This window comes from Sus scrofa, chromosome 1, assembly GCF_000003025.6.
Source record: "Sus scrofa isolate TJ Tabasco breed Duroc chromosome 1, Sscrofa11.1, whole genome shotgun sequence".
NCBI lineage: Eukaryota > Metazoa > Chordata > Mammalia > Artiodactyla > Suidae > Sus > Sus scrofa.
The window spans coordinates 229,412,210-229,434,732 of NC_010443.5; the positions used below are offsets into that span (position 1 = coordinate 229,412,210).

A 22,523-nucleotide genomic window follows, 5' to 3' on the forward strand; every position below is an offset into this window, starting at 1 on the left:
CACACCTTGTAGTTTCTTTGGCTAGTCTGATAATTAAATTAATATAAGACAGGGAGTTCTCTGATGGCCTAGTGGGTTGAGGCTCCTGCATTCTCTCACTGCTGTGACTCTGGTTGCTGCTATGTGGCATAGGTTTGATCCCTGGCCCAGGAATTCCCATATACTGCCTGTGTGGCAAAAAAGAAAAAAAAAAAAAAAAAAAAAAAAAACTATGACAAAAACATGAGAGAACCAGAAATAAATGTTGCAACTCTCATTAAAAAAATTAATAAAAATAAATGAATATAAGACATAGATAGGATAAGTCAAAAGTTTAATAACATGTATACCTCCGGTATTCATGGGGGAGACCCAGGAAAAACTAGTAACTCTGTGAAGTGGCTAAGGCTACTGTCCTAAATACCTCATTCGGCTAAAAGATGTCGTGGGGAGTCAGTTAAGGGAGGTTACCAGGAAAAGCACAGTAAACAAGTAGAAGGTTGTTATGCAGATTAAAGTCCAAGTCTTCTGATGAATATTTAGATGACTCTTCCCGGTACAGAAAGGGAGACACCCTTACAAATGGAGATTTCCCCTGTAAATGTAAATATTTCTAACAAAAGGACAACTTCTACTCAGTTTTCAGGGCTTCACCTGTACCTGCTGTTTCTATCTTTTTTTCTTTCTTTCTTTTTAAAGGGCCGTAAGTGCAGCATATGAACATTTCCAGGCTAGGGGGTGAATCAGAGCTACAGCTGTTGGCCACAGCCACAGCCACAGTAACTGCCACTCTGAACCTACCACTGCAGCTCAAGGCAACGCCGGATCACTTAGCCCATGATATAATGAGGCCAGAGATTGTGAACCTGCATCCTCATGGATACTAGTCAGGTTCATTTTCGTTGAGCCACAATGGCAACTCCTGTATCTGCTGTTTCTTAAAGATAATTAGCTTAAAATAATTAATCTGCCAAAGAGGCATGTGTTTGGTAATATATTTTGCTCCCCTTTAGATTTTAACATGAGTGAATATTATTCATTGATGAGCAACTCAGAGGCAGTCACAAACCTCCTGAGTGGGGCAAGTCAGGAACTGAGAGTCTCTTGAGGATTTTTGTTGGCTTTGTTCCTGCCAAATCACCTGAACCATCTGAGGAGAGGTGGTAGCATAGGTCAGGCTCTTAAAAGAGATATGCCTACAATGAAAAAAATTAATATTAAAGGTCTAAGATATCTTTGGATTACACAAGGACAGCTTGCTGAGTTTCTAAAAACAAAAATATCAGTGCCGGTGGCACTGATTGTTTCTCATATAACGGCGGTGGCACTTGATTTTTTCTCATAAAAGGGCATGTATGACCTCAACTTTTTGCCAGACTTCCTGGTGGCTCAGCCACTGGCTCGTGTGGGAAGAATCCAGTGCATGTATACACAGTCTGTGGTAATGATGAGTCTTTCAGAGATGTATCAAGTTGTTGGGCTTTAGTTCTCAGTGTTTTCTCAGATCCTAGAGGAAAAGTCTTGCTACAAGAGTCCTGGTTACAATCTAAGCAGTCAGGTTTTAGTTTTTGGTCAAGAGAAAGGGAGGCAAAAAAGGAAGCACTGGTTTAGACGTTGTATCCAGATGTTGCAGTAAACTGGAAGAAATGAAAACTTGCAAAGGTTGACAGTTTGTGCAAAGTGACAGGATCTAGTCTAAATTATAGGCAGGTAATGCAACTGGCTTTTCTACATGATGAACTCAAAGCTCCACCTAACGATAGAGTTTGTACATCCATCAATGACCTGCAATTTACAAAGATGTACAAAATAGCTCAAAAAGAATGAATAGAACCAGAATATGCTCACCCCAGAGGATGTGCTATCATTTTCTATAAAATAAAATTTTTCTTTACATCTGCACCCCTCTTGATGAAAGACAACCTTAAAGAAAGACTATTCTTGATCACAAAATGAGGCTAGCCTCCTTAAGGTTGACCTGATAATTTGCACACGTGTAGCAAGAATGCCAATTTAGGCCATTTAAAGTTTGCTTTACTGGAATTTTTTCATAAAGAATCTCAAGTTGGACTTGTACAAAATTCTTCAGGCCAGGAAGCCAAACCATAAACTTGCCATCACATTTCACCTGTAGTACCTATGGATTTGGTTAAATCCCTTTCTTCTCTATGTCCTCAAATTATTCCCAGGTCCCTAGGTCTGTCAGGAAGTGACATTTTTTAAAATGATTTTTATTTTTTCCATTATAGTTGGTTACAGTGTTCTGTCAGTTTTGTACTGTACAGCAAAGTGACCCAGAGGAAGTGACCTTTCTTACTCACCTCTAAGCCTGGAACACTGTAAGCCAGGTAACAGTGAATTTTCCTAAGAGGGCTTTGTAAACATTGGCTCTATAATAGAGTCAACATTAGCTTCCTAAAAGTGTCTAGTAAATGAACATCCTTCTCAAATGACATTCCAGCCAAAACTCTGGTTTTATTACATGCTATTAACAAGGATGAAACAGTGTTACTGAACTTAATGCAATAATCATGTTGCCATGAAAATAAGAATGTTCAATGAGAGATTCTTAATTCTAAAGGGCAAAGCGGGGAGATGAATTTCATTTCTATTTAGGAAAGCACAGTCTACTAAATTATTATGAGTTACAGATAGCTTAAAGGCAAAGAGAAAGAGGTTCTGTACATCCAGAAAAAAATGGAACATTAAGGACTCAGTAATTTTCCAAACACAACTCAAAATCGTCTTTTATCAGCTCTTCATTCAGTTCTAAGCAATTAATGTACTGATGGATCTCAGTTTGCAATCTCATAAATACATCTACTTCTCCGCTAGAAATCTGGAAACCTCCATTGGTATGTGTTCAAGATTATTTAGGTGATACATTTAGAAGTCTGCGTTGGCAGAGTTCTTTTCCATGGGTCTCTGAGTTAGTCCTACTTGGTTGAAGACAAAACACTCTGACCTATAGATGACTTGCAAGTATTTTCAGAGAAGCATCAGAGTAAAACAAACAAAAAAAACTATCTGTAGATGATGAAACACTTCACATGACCATGGTTAACTTATTACCAGTAATTTTCAGAAGTGAAAGATATGATGAGAATTCACAACAAAAATAATGCAAGTGGCAAGAAAATTTGTTTTTGTAGCATGCAGAAATTCAAAATTGAAGTGGTATTACTCCAAAATGGAGTTTGCCTCTTGGTGGGTGTTGAGCCAAAAGACACAACCCAGGCAGAGAGTGGGAGAAGGTAGGATTTAATACTTGAAACAAGTAAGGAGAAAATGGGATGCTTCCAGAAGAAATGCCTTCCAGAGCAGTAAAATTGGAGAAGTTTAAAGCTAAGGGTGTGTGCATATTCATGAATGGGCTTAAACAGAAGAGAATCAGCATAGAATTGGGGCAAAAGTTGACTAGAGTCCAGGTTCTAGTTTATTGGAGTCAATGAGCTTCAGCAAAGGTCAGCTTCCTCATTTCTTATGTTCCAATTAGTCTTGGCGGTTGAGGGCTGCAGGGGGTTTGGATCTTGCAAAAGAGCTCAAGATTGATAATCTTTATCTCAAAACAGAACTGCAAGTCTTTACAACTGATATAATTTTCTTCCATTTGGTCATCTCCCTGGCTTGGTAATAGCTGTTTCTTCTTGCATGTTTAGTTCGTTAACTACAAGACCTGTTCTTCTGCAAGGGCAAGCACTGTGGTCAGGCTTAGGTCACAAAATGGCTTAGGCCTAAAAAATGGCTTCTTTTATGTGAAGAAAGCCATGTTTGGCTCTCTTCTTCCTGGGAACTTCTACCCTATCTGCTTTTAATGGCAATAGAAGATTTTAAAAGTAAACATAGGAGGTAACATTATTGTAAAGAACTATAGCTCCTTCAAAAATGAGACAACTTTGTTTTTCTTTTCAATAATCAAGAGCACAATAAAGTCAACATAAGGTAGAGGAAGTTATACGATACAAAACCTGTGCCTTCTAGGCATACTACTCAGAATTAAAACCTCTTTGTAACCTCTAATTAAAAACAGACCATAAGAAAACGTTGTCATTTTAACACAGAGAACACCAAATTCTGGTTTTGTGTCGGTATAAAATTTGATACTAGAGCTTTAAAAAAATGTTTTGTAAATGAAGCCATCCTGCCTCAGCCAGCTTTCCCAATGACAAACAAAATTCCCTCTCTGAAAACCTTCTACAATTGCACAACCCTACATTTTTCTCTTTCTCATCCTAAAACAACCAGTCATTCACTTTTAGGACAAAATTATTTTCCCTTAAAAAATATCCTGCATACCTTGTATACAAAGTTGTTCCTTTCTGGCGTTATTTCTCCAAGCAGAGTCTCATCCACTGTTATGGGTTAAAATCCAAATGTTGAAGTCCTAACCCCTTCTGCCTCAGAATGTGACTGTATTTGGAGAGAGGGTCTTTTAATAGTAATTAGATTAAATGAGGTCATTAGGGTGGGTTCTAATCCAATATGACTAGTGTCCTGTAAGAAGAGATTAGGACACAGATACACAAAAGCAAAAAAACCCTGGGAAGACAGAAGACAAGCCAAGGAGAGAGGTCTCTGAAGAAACCAATCCTGCTGACACCTTGACTTGTGGCAAGCCTAAGGACCTCTATCTCCCAGAATTGTTAGAAAATAAAATTCTATTGTTTAAGCCACCTCATCTCTGATACTTTGTGAAAGTAGCCTTAGCAAACTAACTCGCAGAGATAACTACAGTATAGATAATTGTGAACTGTTACACACTGGCATATTACTGCAGACCAGCCAAACTAAAGAATATACAGTTAGGAGGAGTTCCTGTGGGACTCAGTGGAGGAGTTAGGAGGAGCTCAGTGGAAATGAATCTGACTAGTATCCATGAGAATGCAGGTTTGATCCCTGACCTTGCTCAATGGGTTAAGAATCACCTGTTGCCATGAGCTAGAGTGTAGGTCACAGATACAGCTTGGATCTGGCGTTGCTGTGGCTGTGGTGTAGGCCGGCAGCTACAGCTTGGATTTGAACCCCTGGCTTGGGAACCTCCATATGCCTCGGGTATGGCCCTATTAAAAAAAAAAAAAAAAGAATATAGAGTTAAAAAACTTTTTACAAACATTTTATAGCTGAACCCATGGCATATGGAAATTTCTGGGCCAGGGACTGAATCTGAGCTGCAGCTGCAACCCAAGCTGCTGCAGTCAGATTCTTAAACCACTGCACCACAGTGGGAACTCCTCATAACTTTTTTTATAATCATACGTTTCCTTATACAAATACTGTGGCAAAAGTAGTATGCTTAGTAACAAATCAAAATGTTTAGCTTTTCCTGGAGTTCTTTTGTGGCTCAGTGGGTTAAGGATCTGGTATTGTCAATGCTGTGGATTAGGTTGCTGCTGTGGAATGAGTTCAGTTCCCCAGCCTGGAACTTCTGCATGTCTTGAGTATAGCCAAAAAAGAAACAAAACAGAAACAAAATACCAAAATATATTTATCTTTTCTGTACCATAAAAATAAGAGGCAAAAAGCTAAGTTTACAGAAACTTAAAATTATGTTTCAGTATTCTGTCTTACTTATAAATGATCTAAATATTTAATGAATATCAGTTAATTTAAATTAGCTAAGTTTAAGGTTTTTAAGATTACCTAAAAGAGCTTGGAAACTATCTTCAAGGTGACATTTTACAAGACATAATTATTGCTGAAATTATTGTTAGAATAATGTTTGAATTTGTTTAAATAAAAATTTATCTTTTTTGTAACTTTAAACATATAATAGATTTAACAGTAGCTTATTAATTAACAAATTTGTATAAGTTTAGAAAGAACATATCCAAATAGAATAAAAATATATGCTTGCTTTATATTTACTGCTGATAGAAGATATAGCTGGGGTTTATTTCCCCTTTTTGGCCGCATACATGGCATATGGAAGTTCCAGGCCAGATATCGAATCCAAGCCACAGGTATGGCAAATCTGGATCCTTAACCCACTGTGCCACAGCAGGAACTCCCAAGGCATAGCTGTTTTTATTAAACCAACAATACCAAGTTAGTGGCATTTGCCTAAATTATATGAACTTGAATTTTTTTGAATATTTGGTATAGTTTCTACAAGAGTACTTTTTTTTAAAATGATTTTTATTTTTCCCATAATAGCTGGTTTACGTCCTTCTGTTAGTTTTCTACTGTACAGCAAGGTGACCCAGTCACACATACATATATATATATATATTCTTTTTCTCACATCATCATGCTCCATCATAAGTGACTAGACATAGTTCCCAAGGCTACACAGCAGGATCTCGTTGCTTATCCATTCCAAAGGCAATAGTTTGCATCCATTAATCCCAAATTCCCAGTCCATCCCACTTCCTCCCCCTCCCCCTTGGCAACCACATGTCTATTCTCCAAGTCCATGAATTTCTTTTCTGTGGAAAGTTTCATCTGTGCCATGTATTAGATTGCGGATATGTGACATCATATGGTATTTGTTTTTCTCTTTCTGACTTACTTCACTCAGGATGAGAATCTCTAGTTCCATCCGTGTTGCTGCAAATGGCATTATTTCATTCTTTTTTATGGCTGAGTAGTATTCCATTTCTACAAGAGTACTTTTGAAAATACTCTTATTGAGTATTAGAAGTTCATACTAGAAGTATTAAGACTTAAAATACCAGAAGTTCAATTTACTCAATTTCTGGGAATTTTAGGATTATTTAATTTACATAAGCACTTATTTCTAAGTCAATCAAAATTGAGGACCTTGAAGGAATTTTATCATCTAATTTGGTAATACCATCTGCACTTAGGAAAATAGTACATGTATAATACCTAGATACTTACAGATATGTAAACATATATACCTAGAGACAGGTACACATAGAGAGTTTATAGCTTCAATGTTAAAACTTCAAGTCACTGATTCATGTAAAAGTGTGGCTCTCATCCTTTCCCACCTTTATATTTTTAACAGGATTATTTCTAGCAGATGGTTACTTGCTCCACACAAGGCTTAAGCATCTCTACACATATTGGTAGAGCAGATCCTTAAGATTGCTTCTGCCCGGATATGTAAACTTATAGAGTCTGTGGACTATGTTTTGGGCAAGGGACTCAGGAAAGACCAATTGGCCATGATCTGTTTCTGCTTGTTGTTTGCTGGTTTGTTTGTTGTTTTTAGATAGGATCATCTGTTCCATATTTTAGATTCCACAAATAAGTGATATCATATGGTATTGGTCTTTTTCTTTCTGGGTTATTTCACTTTAGTATGAGAGTCTCTAGATTCATCCATGTTGCTGCAAAAGGCATTAGTTGCAGAGCAGACTCAGGGTTGGGGGGTGGCGGTAAGGGGAGGGAGTGGGATGGATGGGCATTTTGTGGGTTTGGGGGATGCAAACTGTTATATTTGGAATAGATGGGCAATGGGATCCTACTGTGCAGCACAGGGAAATGTGTGTAATTGGGTCACTTTGCTATAAAACAGAACTTGACAAAACATTGTAAATCAACTATACTTAATAATAACAACAACAACAACAACAACAATAATAATAGCAATGAACATTAGGAAACAAAAACCAAACCAAATCAAAACAAAACAAAAACCAAGTGGCCATCTCTGTGCCTCTAAAGCCTATATAAGTGGATAAAGTGCACAGTCTGTTTCTAGTGACTTCTGTTATTGGTTGTTGTTGGGGTCCCTGAGCCTCCCCAGAGCTCCTGATGGGAGGAGAGTGTATCGTACAGCCTGATGTGTCACGTGCTGCCTTGATACTTTTGATTCTTGTCCCCTACTTTTGTCGCCACTGCTCAGTCAGCTCCTCTATGAGCCAGACCAGATGCACTCCTCCTGATTCTCAAGGAGTCTTACCTCCCTGCCAGCCCACAAACATTTAAATAAGCTGATCACATACTCCCAAGGAAACCAAGGGCCACACATCCCTCATGCCCCACCACAAAGCCTCTTCCCACAGCCCCTGCTGATTCACTCTGATGTTATGTGTAACCCCCATGTGGCCGAAAATGACATGCAGTGTCCTCCTCCCCTAGGCTGGGTCTCTGTGACTAATAAACTGGTATCAGTTTCATCTGTCTAGTATGACTGTTGTGTATTTGACCCTCTGTTTGCTTTAGGGCAGGGGAGACTTCCTTCATCAAGGGAGTGAAGAGGCAGGTCATGAGCAGAACAGAAGGGGACCTAAATCTCAAAGGACCTGGAGCTGAGGGTGAGGTGGTAGGGAGGGGACTGCCAAGGTGGATGAGTGGAGGAGAGAAGGAAGTTGAACAGGGACAGTCAGGATTCAAGGCAGCCGAGGGAAGGTTGAGATGGTAGAGAGGAGCAGGGGATGATGAGAAGGGAGGGGGCCTAGATGAGCTGGTGTGGGGATATCCCAAGTTTCCCAGAGAAGCCTCTGATGTTCTAAATTGCTTTTGATAAATTTTATCATTTTCAGGAAGATGTTAAATGAATTCGGACACAATGGCATGCAGTCAGCAGGAGAAGAGTGAGGGTGCCTGATAGAGTAAGAGTTACCTGTGGGATTGACAGTTAAACCAAAGAAAGAAACTTTTTAGGAATCCCTGCTGTGGCCTGGTGGGGTTGGTGCATCTCTGGAGCACAAGGACGCTGGTTCAATCCCTGTTCCGGCACAGTGGGTGGCAGATGTGTCATAGGTTGCAGTTTCAGCTGCCTTGCTGCCTCCAGGTGGCCAAAGAGTCCCAATGACTAATACCTTTGCAAAACCCCTGGGTATGGGAACCAAGGGAACAGAAAAGGGAACTCAGAGGAGGGCCAAAGAAAATTTTAATTGAAAAGATTCTCTCTTTGCTGGAAAGAATAAAACCCTTGCTGTGATTTGACCAAAAAGACATCCAGAGCATTGGTTCAAGAACTGGACTCAGCAATTTCTTCAAATCCCTGAAGTATTACTTATGTAGGAATTGTAGGGATGGAAGAGGTCTGTACATGAGGTCTGGTCTTGAGCCAAGTCACAGCACCAGAAAACTCTCAAACAAAAAACCAAATCCCGATAAAGAGAGGCTTTATTCCAAAGGATTATTGCAATTCGGGGAAGGGGCTTATTGCACTAGGGGGAGAGCAGATGGTAATAGGGAGAGTGCACCAATTCTAAGATCTGCTAGCTTATGAAGAAAGATCAGGCAGAAAAGGGCCTTTCTTTCATGTGGAAGAGTCAGAAAGGATAGAAAGTGTGCCTATCAGGAAGTTAGATAAGCAGCCAGCTGGACCAGACTTTTTTTTTTTTTTTTTGCCACAACTGTAGCTTGTGGAAGTTGGAGGACCAAGGATGAAACCCACACCACAGCAGTGACCCAAACCTTTACAATGATAATGCTTGATCCTTAACCCCCTGTGCCACAAGGGAACTCCTGGACCAGGCAATTGATTAGGAAAGGTTTTCTTTGAGGTCAGTTGGGAAGGGGCTTCTCAGGAGGAGCCATTAGGGGTTTATTCTGCATCCCAATGATGGTTTAGGCTGAGGGTAGATGAAAGGTTCAAATGCCTGGGGAAAGAAGAATTCTTAAATAAAGTCACATGAGCAGGCATTTTGTATAGATTGGTCAGGAGGGAGAAAGAGTTCAGGTAATCATTGATAGAACAAGGAAGGGAATTTGGATGGTCTGTGTCTAGCGTTGTCATAGGTAATCAAGGGAGTTCTTTGTGAGTTTTATTTAAGTCATTTGGGGAATGGTAGTGGTTCTTTATAGTAAGCTGTTTCCTGGAACACAAAAGGGTGTGGGGATGGTTTTTTTTTAAAACCACCACTGTTTTTCAAGAGCATAGGGTTTGGGTCAAGTTCAACCCTGTCTTATTTGAATTGTACTTTTAACCACAGTTTTAACATGACATTTTAAAACAGGTATTGCAAGTGTCATGACTGAAAACGAGCAGGGCCCTGTGGGGCTCCTGGGCATAAGACTTTCTGTGTCCTCATTTTCTTGTCTGTAGGAAATAGGCCCTCATTCAGTCTATATGACCTTCCCTGAGTTCCAAAGGACAGGTTCAAACAGTTGCTGATCAGGGAAGGGGAAGGGATGCAGTGACAAAGGAGGAACAGTCGAGAAAAAATAGTGCAGCCTCAGAGCAGAGTTCTGGCTCCTCCTCAAGGAATATACAGAACAATATCTTTGAGCTCTTCTATAGAACTGTAACTCTCACCAAATGGAAGCATTACTTGAGAAGCATTCTTTATTCCAGAAAGAAGAGGGACCACCAAAACCAGTCCTAGGACCACTAAACACCAGCTTTGAAGAAGACAGGTTTGCATCTACCCAGATCCTTATCTGCAGCCCTGTTTTTCCACCCCCAAACTATAAAACCACTTCTTATTCTCTCCCAGAGGAGAGCACAGTCTTGAGGCATTAGCCTGCTGTGGCTTCCTTGGCCTGGCAAAGCAATCGCGCTATTTTTTTTTATTCCTTTGCCTAAAATTCTGTCTCTGAGTTTCTACTGGGCACCATTAGACAGAGGCTGAGTTTCTGCAACAACAATAGCAGTTGTATTTTGGTTTTGTTTTTGCCACACCAGCTGTGCCTGTGGCAATTCCCAGCCTGTGGCAATTCCCAGCCCAGGGATCAAATCTGTAACACAGCAGTGGTCTGAACTATTGTGATGGCAGAGCTGGATCCTCAACCCACTGAGCCGCAAGGGAACTCCTATAACAGCTGTGTTTATCAGTACTTCCTTGCATCTATAATATTAGAAAAGTTGATATTTGTGATTATGAGCTTATACCTTGTGCTGGTTATTAAGGCATATCCTTCAGCTTAAGCCCATTTTTCTGTACTCTGTTCTGTGGTACGGTAGCTATAACAACAAACCACGTTTTCTGTGAAGGTTTGCCAACAGAGGTGCTTGAGGAGAGAGGGGGAGCAAGTGAAGGGGGAAGGGACTCGCTTCTTGATATTTGGTCAGTGGGGATAAACAGTTCAGATAATCCTCCTGCCAGCATCACCAAGCAATGGCTCTCTCCCCTGGCTGTAGAAGTTGGTTCCAATTTCCTGTCTTTAATCTACCTTCTCAGATCCAGCCTAAATACTTGTTCCTGAACACAAGTTCCTGTGCCCATAGTGCAATGAGGCCAAACAACCTGAAATACTGGAGTTCGGAGTCAAGTTTATTTTAGGGACAAGTAAAGAGAATGGATGGCTTGTGCTCAAAAGCCCTGAACACCCTCCTATGGTTTTCAGGGAGAAGTTTTTAACAGGTGAAATTGGGGTGAGGGCGGCAGGGTGTATGAGTTTCTTCTGATTGGTTGGTGGTGAGGGAACAGGGTGGTGCCATCCTCCACTGGTGGGGCCTTAGTTCCAGCAGAACTCAAAGGTATTAACGTATATCTCTTGAGCTGGACAGAGGATCCTGCTTTAATGGCTGCACTAGAATGTGATTACCCCTCCTTTGTTTCTGCATTCTCTTACTTCCCTGATTAGTAACTAAATCTGCTCTTTGGTTAGGAAGGTCTAGGAGGCTGAAGCCATTATCCTGCAAATAATAAATGGGACAGAGAGGCTTTGTACCCAGAGGGCCCCACAGGGTCCTGCTTAATTTCACATTCACCTTCAGAAATAACACCACCTGGTGGAGTTCCCTGGTGGTCTAATGGTTAGGATTTGGAGCTTTTGCCACTGTGGCCTGGGTTCTGCCCTGGTTTGGGAACTGAGGTCCCATGTAAAGCCACTACACGCTGTGGCCAAAAACAAAAATAAAAACAAAACAAAAACCCCCACCTGCTGGGTGCACCCACCCTGTCCTTTACAACTTAGAGGTCTGAGTCCCAGTTCCCCAGGGGCCTTCTTCCAGCTCTTAGTTTCTGATAATCCCACACTTCTCTGTCCAGCTCTACTAGTGACAGCTGCTCCCTGCAGTGGGGAGGTCCTAGCCACTGCAATGCTTCTCTTTGTGCCTTTTCAACTCTCCATTACATGTTTAACCAATTCCTTACATTCACTATAAAAATAACGGCTTTATTTTTGCTTTCAGACTGGACTCTGACTGACATACCCCTAAGAAATCCAGAAAAAGCTTCTGATGTATTGATGAGTATATGTTATTGTGTTAGTTAAAAATAAGTGGACTAGGAATTCCCTGCTGGCTTAGCAGTTAAGGATTCAACTGGCATTGTCATCTCTATAGCTCTAGTCACTGCTTTTGTGCAGGTGTGATCCCTGGCCCTTGAACTTCTGCTTGTTAAAAAAATAAAAACCCTTTCCTGAAAGCCATCTGGGCTTTTGAGCACCAGTTGCCTGCTCTCCTTGCTTGATGCCTGCAATATATGCTGTTTTTGTTTTTTTTTTTGTTTTTTTTTAATCACAGCGCAATGTCATTTTCTTTCCTTCCTTTCTTCCTGGCCATGCCCTTTCCATGTGGAAGTTTCAGGTCAGGGACTGAACTAGAGCCAAAGCAATGACCCAAGCCTCTGCAGTAACAACGCTAGATCCTTAATCCAGGATGCCACAAGAGAACTCCACACTTTCACTTTTTTAAATTAAAAAATTGTAATAAACTTTAAAACAATATATCTAAAATAGTATCAATTTGATATATAATCAATATTTTAAAATAAATTTAAGTAAGATATTAAACACTTCTTTCACGCAATGTCTTCAAAATTGACTGTGGATTTTTACATCTACCACATATCTCAATGCAATGTAGACACATGGCTCAGTAGCCACATGTGGCTAGTAGATATCACATTAGAAAAAAACAATTGTTGAGTTTATGTCAAAGAGAATTGCTGGGCAAGAAGATCTGCACATTTTCTTTCTCTTTTTTTAAAAGATATAAATGTTCAATGACATGAGTAGATAACTCAAGGGCAAGTAAACTTGATCACCTCTGTAGAAATTAAAGAGCATATTCTTATAAGCATAGGGGAGGAAAATTTTCTTTCTCCTCCTTAGATTCTTTGGCGGGCTTAATAATTTAATTGACATAAAACAGATTAACAGGAGGAAAACAAACAAAATTTAATAATAGGTAAATATAGGAAAGGCCAGTAAAACAAAGTAATTTCTCCAATTGGTGCAAGACATTACACACTGTCTTCAGCTAAAGATAAGATGCGGGGGCAGGGTGGGGAGACAGTCACTTTGGGCAGTCATTAAAAAAAAAAAAAAGGCACTGTAAACAAGAAGGTTGTTTTGCACTGATTAGAGATCCCAGAGAGTTGGTCATCCTGAAACCAAAACATTTCCAAACAAAACCCAGATGGGGAATTAAACCCATGGTTTTTTAAATTAGAATCACTCACCTGGTGTCTGGACCTACCAAGGAGGATCAGGTTTTTTATGTCTCAGCACAGCAGGAATTCAGTGAGAGACAAAGAGATAGGTGAGAAATATATTTATTAAGATAAGATACTTGTGAGGGATACAAGTGGGTAGGTAAGAAAGCTCTGCCCCGAGGATTAGATGAGCTACGTTTTTACAATCCAAGGGAAGTGGGGAGTGGGAAAAGACCAATTTCTTCCTCATTCTTCAAGTAGACATCAGGCATAGATCACTAGCTCCTCCTTATATTGGGTATGAGAGTATTTAACCCTATGAGGTCAAACTAGGTCTGTCTTAGTGCTTATTCAAATCAGCAGAAGAGTGGTAACATATGCTAAAATATGTCGAATCATTTCAGGTTTCCCTACAGTGAGGGTCTCCTACTTTGGAATGTCACCTTTCCCTTAAATTCCTGTCTTAGGTCCTAAGGCTCATTATCTTGCTGAACTTGAATGCAGACCTCATTTTATCTTTCACTTAATGAACTGAGGCAGGCATATCTTGTGCTTTTATTTATGGTTTTACAGTTAAGCAAAACTGCTTTGTTCCAAGATGTTCTGATGGCTTTCTTGAGCGATCATTAACTTACAGTGGTCTCCCAAAGTTCCCTAGGTTTCCTTCTCGATCTATTGTCCCCTACTGGGACTTCTACAACTACCTGTGTAACTATCCTACTTTATCCCCATCAATCCTTCCCCTCTTCCTAGAACAGGGAAGGAGATGCCCTTACAAAGGGTGATTTCATATATATGTATACATATATGTATATGTATATATGTGTGTGTGTGTATATATCTTTACAAAAGGGTGACTTTTACTTAATTTCCAGAGCTTCTCTTATGTTTGCAGTTTCTTAAAAATAACCAGTTTTGGAGTTCCCTGGTGGCCTAGCAGTTATGGGTTTAGCATTGTCACTGCTGTGGAGTGGCTTCTATCCCTGGCCCAGGAACTTCTGCTTGTCAAAGTCATGGCCAAATAAATACATAAACAATCAGTTTAAAATGATCCTTATGCCAGAGAGGCCTATTTAGGGATGGCAAATTCTGTTCCCCTAAATATGAATACTAAGTATCGACAATTGAAAACAAACTTAATTGCAGACTAGGCTCGGATCTGGCGTTGGCTGTGGCTGTGGCCGACGGCTGAAGATTTGTTTCAACCCCTAGACTATGAACTTCCATATGCTGCACCTGCAGCCCTAAAAAGCAAACAAAACAAAACAAAACCCCCAAAAAACCCAAACCAAAAACGCTTGATGTAAGCACAATAAGAAAAAAAACAGTCAAGTGAGGATGAAGGAAACATGTTTAGTCTAGTGGAAAGAAGTAACAGAATTAGTTTCAAACACTGAATTAATAAAATTTATGAATTTAATTTCATAATGCTGCATTAGGAGTTGCCATAATTGTCTCCACAATGGCTTTACTTAGGGAATTTAAAAATATCTTGTCCCTTAGTAAAAACAGTCATCTGGATTAACAATAGATAGAAAAAACATATCACAATCACTTTTTTTTCTAGTTCTGACTGAAATGTAAATTCTGTGTATATTTGCAAAAGATATTTTGGGTTCATACTATTGTTTCTATGATAAAAATATACACTACGGTTTATTTATTTTCTTTTTTTGGCCTCATCTGCAACATGTGGAAGTTCTCAGGTTAGGGGCGGAATCAGAGCTGTAGCTGCAGGATCTGAGCTGCATCAGTGACCCACACCATAGCTCACAGCAACACTGGATCCTTAACCCACTGAACAAAGCCAGGGATCTAACCTGAATCCTCATGGATACTATGTCCAGTTTTGTTTGTTTGTTTGCCTTTTCAAGGGCCACTTCCCGTGGCATTTGGAGGTTCCCAGGCTAGGGGTCCAATCGGAGCTGTAGCTGCCAGCCTACGCCAGAGCCACAGCAACTCGGGATCCGAGCCGCGTCTGCAACCTACACCACAACTCATGGCAACGCTGGGTCTTTAACCCACTGAGCAAGGCCAGGGATGGAACCCCCACCCTATGGTTCCTAGTCGGATTCGTTAACCACTGCGCCAAGACAGGAACTCCTATGTCCAGTTCTTAACCTGCTGAGCCACAACAGTAACTCTAAATTACAATTTAAAAGGAGTTCATGAACAAGGAGCTCCCCTGTTCTAGGTATTGCATATATTGCATTATAAAAAGATTCCTAAATAAAATTAAAGCAAGATGTTCCAAGACTGTCATTAGAGGAGGAATCTCTTCAGGAAAGAGGCAAGATTTACCTTCCGCCAGGAATATTTGATTAGTGACTATGGTGACTTCGTCATTGTCCTTACAGCTGGCCTGCATGCTGTGCTTCAACCAGCAATAGTCAGGTGTGGGGAGGAGGAGAGTCCAGAGCAGCCCTCCCAGAAGGTTCCAAACTCTAAAAGAGAAAAGGCCGGATCTTCATAAAAGAGACGGGTGGGTTAACATGAAACCTGTGTGCTCTGCAGTATGGCTAATTCATGCTCCACTTACTAGATACTGTCATCCTTGCTCTGTGAGGATGTGTCTAAGCAGCTGCCAGTCTATGCCACAGCAACGTGGCATTCAAGACGCATCTGCGACCTACACTACAGCTCAAGGTAGTGATGCATATTTAACCCACTGAGCGAGGCCAGGAATCAAACCCTCATCCTCATGGATACTAGTCGGGTTTTTAACCCTGATGACCCCAACTGGAACTCCCACAATGACCTCTTTTTGTTAGAATGAGGGCCACTAGGGAACCTCCTCTTACCCGGAAACTTACCCACTCTCAGAGTCTTAGCTTTACCCTACACCTCCAACACCACCCCATGGGCAGGGAAGTGACTACGTAAGCAGTTCATTTAATTCAATATATGCGTGTTGAATGAATAAGTGATAGGAAGAAAAGAACTACTCCTACTCTGGCAGTTAAATATCCAAAGAAAACATACACAATATTCCTCTTGCTACAAAGGACACTGCATCAACTTTCACCATTGACTCAATGCTATGTGCTGTGAGGGCGGGAGAAGGGTGTTTTCTACTTTGTAAAGCACTGTGGCTTGTTCCGTAATTTAATTCGATTTTAGTTTTTATGTGACTATACACACGAATGTAATGAGTTTTTAAATACTAATTGTATTAAGCAAGGCTCATCAGGAAATAAACATCTACAAGTTCAAGTGCAAACTTTAACAAGAAATGAAAGCCTTGGCATCCTTTTTCCCCCCCGTTTTTGTTAGTAAACCTATTTTTATTTTTTAAATCAGAAATGACGGCACTTCCCGCGTTTCCTTCCTTCAAGGAAGGCGGATATCATTCTGAAGAAGACCCCACTCATAAGCCCAGTCCTTACGCGGTTCTCTCAACTAAGAACCCGGGCGAACCTGAGGAAACAGGGATTGGAAGCCCACGGCCGGCCAGCCCTCAACCCAGTCCATGGAAATGCCCAGAGGGCGCGCTGACCTCGGGCAGGAGGCCCGCAGCCGCCCGCAGGGGTAGAGATCTGCAAGGAGAGCGAGGAGGGCGAGGAGGGCGAGGCGGGGATGGGCTGGGCGGGGCCTAGAGGGGCGGGCCCAGGGGCGTGGCGCACGGGCGAGGGGGTGGGCGGCCAGGGTGGGCAGCGAGGTCCTTCAGGGCCTAGAGCGCAGCCCAGCGCAACCCGGCTCAGGGCGAGGAGCGCCCCGTACCCTCCAGCGTCCTTGGGGCCAGACACTCGCTGCAGGTAACCACCTCTTCGCCGGGTCCCCAGCTTGGCTGCCGGGCAGCAAGGGAGGAACCGAGAGGATGGAACGGAGGGAGGGGACGTACTCTCAGCGAGGGCCCCGTTGTCCCGAGCGGGGTCGGCTCCGCGAGGGGAAGAGGAAACCGAGCCGGGGCAGGAGGAAGAGAACGCGAGGTGGGAATCCGCTTCGAGCTTGTTCTCCCGGGGGTCAAGGATGGTGCACGGCGCCCTGCCTCGACTCTACTCTTCCATCCGGTCAGGGGAACCCCGGGCCGAGACTCTGGTGCCCATTGTCACCTGGAAGCGACTTTTGCTGGTTTTCCCCTGGTCCACGGAACGAGTAGGAACGAGTAGGAGTTTAGGAGTCGAAGTGGGAGGCTGCGGGCTTGGATAGGCTGGGAGCAACAGTTACTCTCTACTGTCCCTTTGGGTCTAGAGGTTTTAACTTCATTTAAATCTTAACTGTAGCCCTGGGGAGAGGCATTTATTACCCCCATTTCACTGCTCTGCCAGGGTGATAAATGACACACCCTGAGGCAAACCACTGGAAAAAAGACGCTGGTCCTGGGGCTCCGAAGCCCTCAAGCGTCTACTTTCTTTCCCTCTCTACCTGTCACGCCAAGTCTAGGAAACAAAGCGCTGCTGGGTTTGTGATGAAACAGGTGATTCTTTTTAAACGCATTCTACTCCCTTTCTAGGTTTCTTTTTGGCTTTGTGTTGTTAGCACCTAATATCTGATTTAAGTTTTTACAATTTTTATTAGCTTTTTTAGGTGAAAGAAGCTCTCGCTCACAGCCCGTTCCTCCCTTGCCGCCTGTTTTCTGGATGCACCCCTGCCTGACACACACTTCTCATCTTTCTCGGTGGATGAGGTCGTCTGTAGCTTCTGGCTGGGCCTTAAAGGCTGCCCGGTTGGAGGTGAGTCTTGTAAGTCACCTGGCGTCCTGCACACACGCCCTTGGCCTTGGTATTTTTTTCTAGAGAGAGAAGAGTCTTCATTTTACAAATAGCAGTACAAGAGACAAATTGGGAGGATATGCAGTGTTCAGAAACAGAATGGTGCCTTGAGATGAGAACAAGGCCATAGCTTTTTGTAGTCTGAATTTGGTGAGTGGTAGGTGAGGCATCCAGTCAGGGACTCCTGTGCTGCTTCTCTGGGCATCCTGCCCCCCCTTTTAGAGCTGTTCTGAAAGGCAGGTTTGTTTTATAAAGGGGAGGAGGAGGGCTGAATGGTTTTTAAAGATCAGTGTAAATTACCTGCTAGGATCCCAGGCAGTTCCAGACAAGCCCCCCTTGCCAGAGGATTTGGTAACAGATTTCAGCTGTGGCAAGAAGGAAACTGCAAGCTGTGTGTGGCTATCTGCTCTTGCTTATTTTTTTATTATTATTATTTTTTTTTTGCAGGCCTTCAAGATGGTAGTTCTGGGAAACTTTTGAGTTATTAGAAATCGCTAACTTTTTATGTTTAAAAACAGTGTAACATACAGTGAATTTACTTTTACTGAGTTTTATTGGTAGATGAAAGAAGTTGGTGATTTTTTTTTTTTTTTTTTTTTTTTTCATTTTCATTTCATGGTGAGGGTTTGAAGGTGCCTGTCAGCTCCTCTGTCCTTCCTTCAGCCTGATCCTGGAGAACCTTCTCAGCCTTTGTCCTAAACATGTGCTGGATTGCATCCTTCATTAGTTTATTCCTGATTAATTAGAGGACTGCTTCGAGTCACTAGTTGCTTCTTTTGCACTTGCAATTTAGCTGCTTAACACACACACATGTTTTTCTTAAGAACTATCAACTATCTACAAAATCAAATCTGCAATTTTGCAGAGACTGAACATGTAGTGTGTGAGAGAGCTTAATGGACCTTTGTTGGTCCCAGGGGACCTGCTAGTATCTTGTTGGGTATTGGCCATTCCTTCCCCCTAAATATGCAGCAGATTTGGTCCAGTGTGGCCAGAGCTCCCCTACCCAATAACTGAAAAATCTTTATTAAAAAAATGTAGAAACTAAGTTTAAATACTGGTTCTTTTTTTTTTAATGCAAGAAATCAAATCAAAGTAGGTTCATTCAGATTTATTAGAAACTGCTGCACCTGGTGATTACATTTTCAAGTGAATGAAAAACTCTGACCTATGAGGTAGATACTGTACATTTTTCATGAAATGAGGTGGTAGGAAACAAATTACTACTATTAAAAATCATCTCTTCTGAGTCACAATTTCTGTTTTCTTTTGTTCAGCTGCATTGAGTAAAATCGTCTTTATGGGCCAGCCAAGGTTTTGTGTCACTGTTTATTCATGGTTCTTGCTCAGGATAGCTCAGGATGCCAGATGCCTAACTCTCAGCTTTAAAAAAGCAGTTCCCAAATGACTATTCTTACAATTCTGGTGTTTTTCCTGGGGCATCTCTCTATTCTTAACCAAGTGACTTTGACATAGGAGGCACGATTAAGGGTAGTCATATATCCTTGCTGTCTGTCGGTGGCACATGCATGTATGTTTAGATCAGAGTTTCTCAGCTTTGGCACTTTTGACATTTTTGGCCAGATACTTTTCTGTGGTGGGGATTGTCCTGTGCATTTGTAAGGTGTATAGCAGTGTCCTTGATTTGACCCACCTGATGCTATCTGTCCCTCCCTCTAATTATAATAACCAAAAATGTCTCCAGACATTGCCAAATGTCCCCTGGGGGACAGAGTCACCCTTTGAGAAAAAAATGAGCCAACATTTAAAATGCTGTAAACATTTATTAACTAAACTCTATACTGAACACAGTTAACTCTAAACTTTTAATGGCTCAAGAAGCTATTTGTAAAGCTTAAACATCTGACGTTTAAAATATTTTTATAACAAAGATGACGAAACCAGGCTTCTTCGTGAACAACCATGTTATCCTGCCAGGTTTTATACCAAAGAAATTTCAAGTGTTTGATGCAGTTGTTAAATTTCTAGAGTTTAAAATGTGAAAGTTAGGGAGTTCCCTCTTGGCTCAGGTTAAGGATCTGGTGGTGTTGCCACTGCCCTGGCTCTGGCTGCAGCTGTAGCTCAGGTTCGATCCCTGGTCTGAGAACTTTTACATGCCTTGGGCATGCCTCTCCCTCACAAATGATAGCCAAAAAAGAATTCTACAGTGTTGTTTTGTTTTGTTCCTCACCGTCCCCCTCCCCCATGTTGAAGTTCCTAGGCCAGGGATTGAATCTTATCTGCAGCAGCAGTGTCCCAAGCCACTGATGTGACAATGCTGGATCCTTAACCTGCTGTGCCACAGGGAACTCATACTGTAGTTTTCATTTTTCTTTTTTTAGTATGCTCGATATCTTTCAGTTTTTTAAGGTGATGGAATATCAATGGACCATGGTTGTTGATGTAGAAAAATTGACTCAAGCCCTAATATTAGAATGCCAAACAAAAAATTCTAAGCAAAATTTTAATAATAACACTCAGTGTAAATCATATTCAGAGTAGAATTTAGTTTTAAAAGAAATTGAAAATGTTTTACCTAACAGCAATAACTAAGACAACTGGGTATTTCTGTAGCCTGAGAAGGCCTAATTTTATGAAAGAAAACTCTAAGTAATATGTAATAGAGCCTATCAGAAGAAAAAATGTCCTATAAGTATAATCCTCTTTTTTAAATCTTGGCTGGGGAGGCTGAAAACATAGCCCTGGTTGTGAAAAATGCCTCCTTAACTAGGGGTTGACTATTCATTGGGCCCCCTCCAAAAATCAGACTAATTTGTAATACTCAGAAATGGCTACATAATTTGTGGATCCCCTTGTCTAAATACTGTGAAGAATTCGAAAAAAAAAAAAAAAAAAAAAAAAAAAAAAAAAAAAAAAAAAAAAAAAAAAAAAAAAAAAAAAAAAAAAAAATTTCGAGATGGCAACGGACAACTGAGCAGTAAGCAAAGCATAGGGTGCTGTGTGACTGCACATGGGAAGCTTGCCCTGGTAAAACTCTGTTCATAGCTCAGAAGAGCATTGTAATCACAAATGCAAATCCAGGAGTTCCCGTTGGGACTCAGTGGTGAGCGAACCCAATTAGTATCCATAAGGACATGGGTTTGATCCCTGGCCTTGCTCAGTGGGTTGGGGATCTGATTGCCATGAACTTTGGTATAGGTCGCAGCATGGCTCTAATCTTGCGTTGCTATGGCTGTGGAGCTACAGCTGCCTGGCAACTGTAGCTCTGATTTGATCCCTAGCCTGGGAACCTCCACATGCTGTGGTATGGCCCTAAAAAGAAACAAACAAACAACAAATGCATATCCAAAGAAGGAATTGTTGCTGCTGCCATGAAGCACCCAGAGGTTCTAATTTATTGATTGTTTTAATATTTCCAACGAGGAATCTCCATGTATTTGATAATCAATACACCAAATTTACTAAGAGCTTCCTCTCATGATTAATTTTTCTTTTGCTAAAGAGGGAGCCAAACTGTTTGCAAGATTTCTGGGTACTTGAGTGACCTGTTCATTCATTGAACAACTGTTTACAGAGCACCTGTTAAATGCCAGCCATTGTCAGCTGTGGGGCTGCAGCTGTGAACGGGATGGGGATGGAGGATCCCTGCCTTTGTGAACTGTTTAGTGGCTCAAGGAAAGGGCTCAGACAAGCACACAGTCACACAGGCAATCATAGTTAGGAAAGCACAAATGTCTGGAGACCATTTAACCTGGGGACCTAACCTGGTTTAGGGAGGGGATTTACTCCAGGTAGGTACCTTTAAAGAGAGTTATTTAGTTATTTAGTTATTTTAGAGCTGCACTCTCGGCATATGGAAGTTCCCAGGCTAGGGGATGAATTGGAGCTGTAGCCGCTGGCCTACACCAAAGCCATAGCAATGAAGAATCCAAACTGCATCTGCAACCCATACCGCAGCTCACGGCAACGCCAGATGCTTAACCCACTGAGTGCGGCCAGAGATTGAACCCACATCCTCATGGTTCCTAGTTGGGTTCGTTAACTGCTGAGCCATGAAGGGAACTCCAAAAAAATATATACATGTATATATTTTAAATGAGGCCATAAGGAGTTTCTGCTGTGGTGCAGTGGGTTAATGATCTGGCTTGTCTCTATGGAGATGCTGCTTCGATCCTAGCCTGGTGCAGTTAAGGATCGGGCATGCTGTAGCTGTGGTGTAGGTTGCAGCTCTGGCTCACAGTTACTGGCCTGGGAACTTCTGTATGCTGTATGTGCGGCTGAAAAAGAAAGAATTAAAAAAATAGGGAGTTCCTATCATGACTCAGCAGTAACGAACCCGACTAGGATCCATGAGACGCTGGTATGATCCCTGGCCTCCTCCAGTGGGTTAAGGATCCAGCGTTGCTGTGAGCTGTGGTGTAGGTTGCCGATGAGGCTTGGATCCGCTGTGACTGTGGTATGGGCCGGCAGCTGTAGCTCCAATTCAACCCCTAGCCTGGGAACTTCCATATGCCGCAGGTACGGCCCTAAAATACAAAATAAATAAAATGAGGCCTTAACAATGAGCAGGAAGTAATCTGGTGAATTAGGATTTGCAATTCCAGGCTGAAATAATTGAGATGAAGGA

The 22,523-nt window shown here is 41.6% G+C and overlaps 1 protein-coding gene and 1 long non-coding RNA gene across 18 annotated transcripts in view; one reads left to right on the forward strand and one right to left on the reverse strand.

Moving 5' to 3' along the window:
• Nucleotides 1–16,784, reverse strand: part of LOC110255722 — a 40,414-nt gene extending 23,630 nt beyond the window's left edge. Inside the window, exons 1-2 of the long non-coding RNA XR_002336433.1 lie at nucleotides 16,641–16,784; nucleotides 15,525–15,667 (exon numbers count right to left, since the gene is read on the reverse strand). This is a non-coding gene — a long non-coding RNA (uncharacterized LOC110255722). The remainder of the gene's footprint in view (nucleotides 1–15,524; nucleotides 15,668–16,640) is intronic.
• Nucleotides 16,811–22,523, forward strand: part of GCNT1 (glucosaminyl (N-acetyl) transferase 1, core 2) — a 173,815-nt gene continuing 168,102 nt past the window's right edge. For 13 of the 17 annotated variants that reach the window (XR_001306502.2, XR_002336467.1, XR_001306503.2 and 10 more), the window contains exons 1-2: nucleotides 16,846–16,978; nucleotides 17,742–17,896. The gene's annotated coding sequence lies outside the window, so the exon portion shown is untranslated. The other 4 variants (XM_003480538.4, XM_021065082.1, XM_021065067.1 and 1 more) reach the window with 4 other exon arrangements.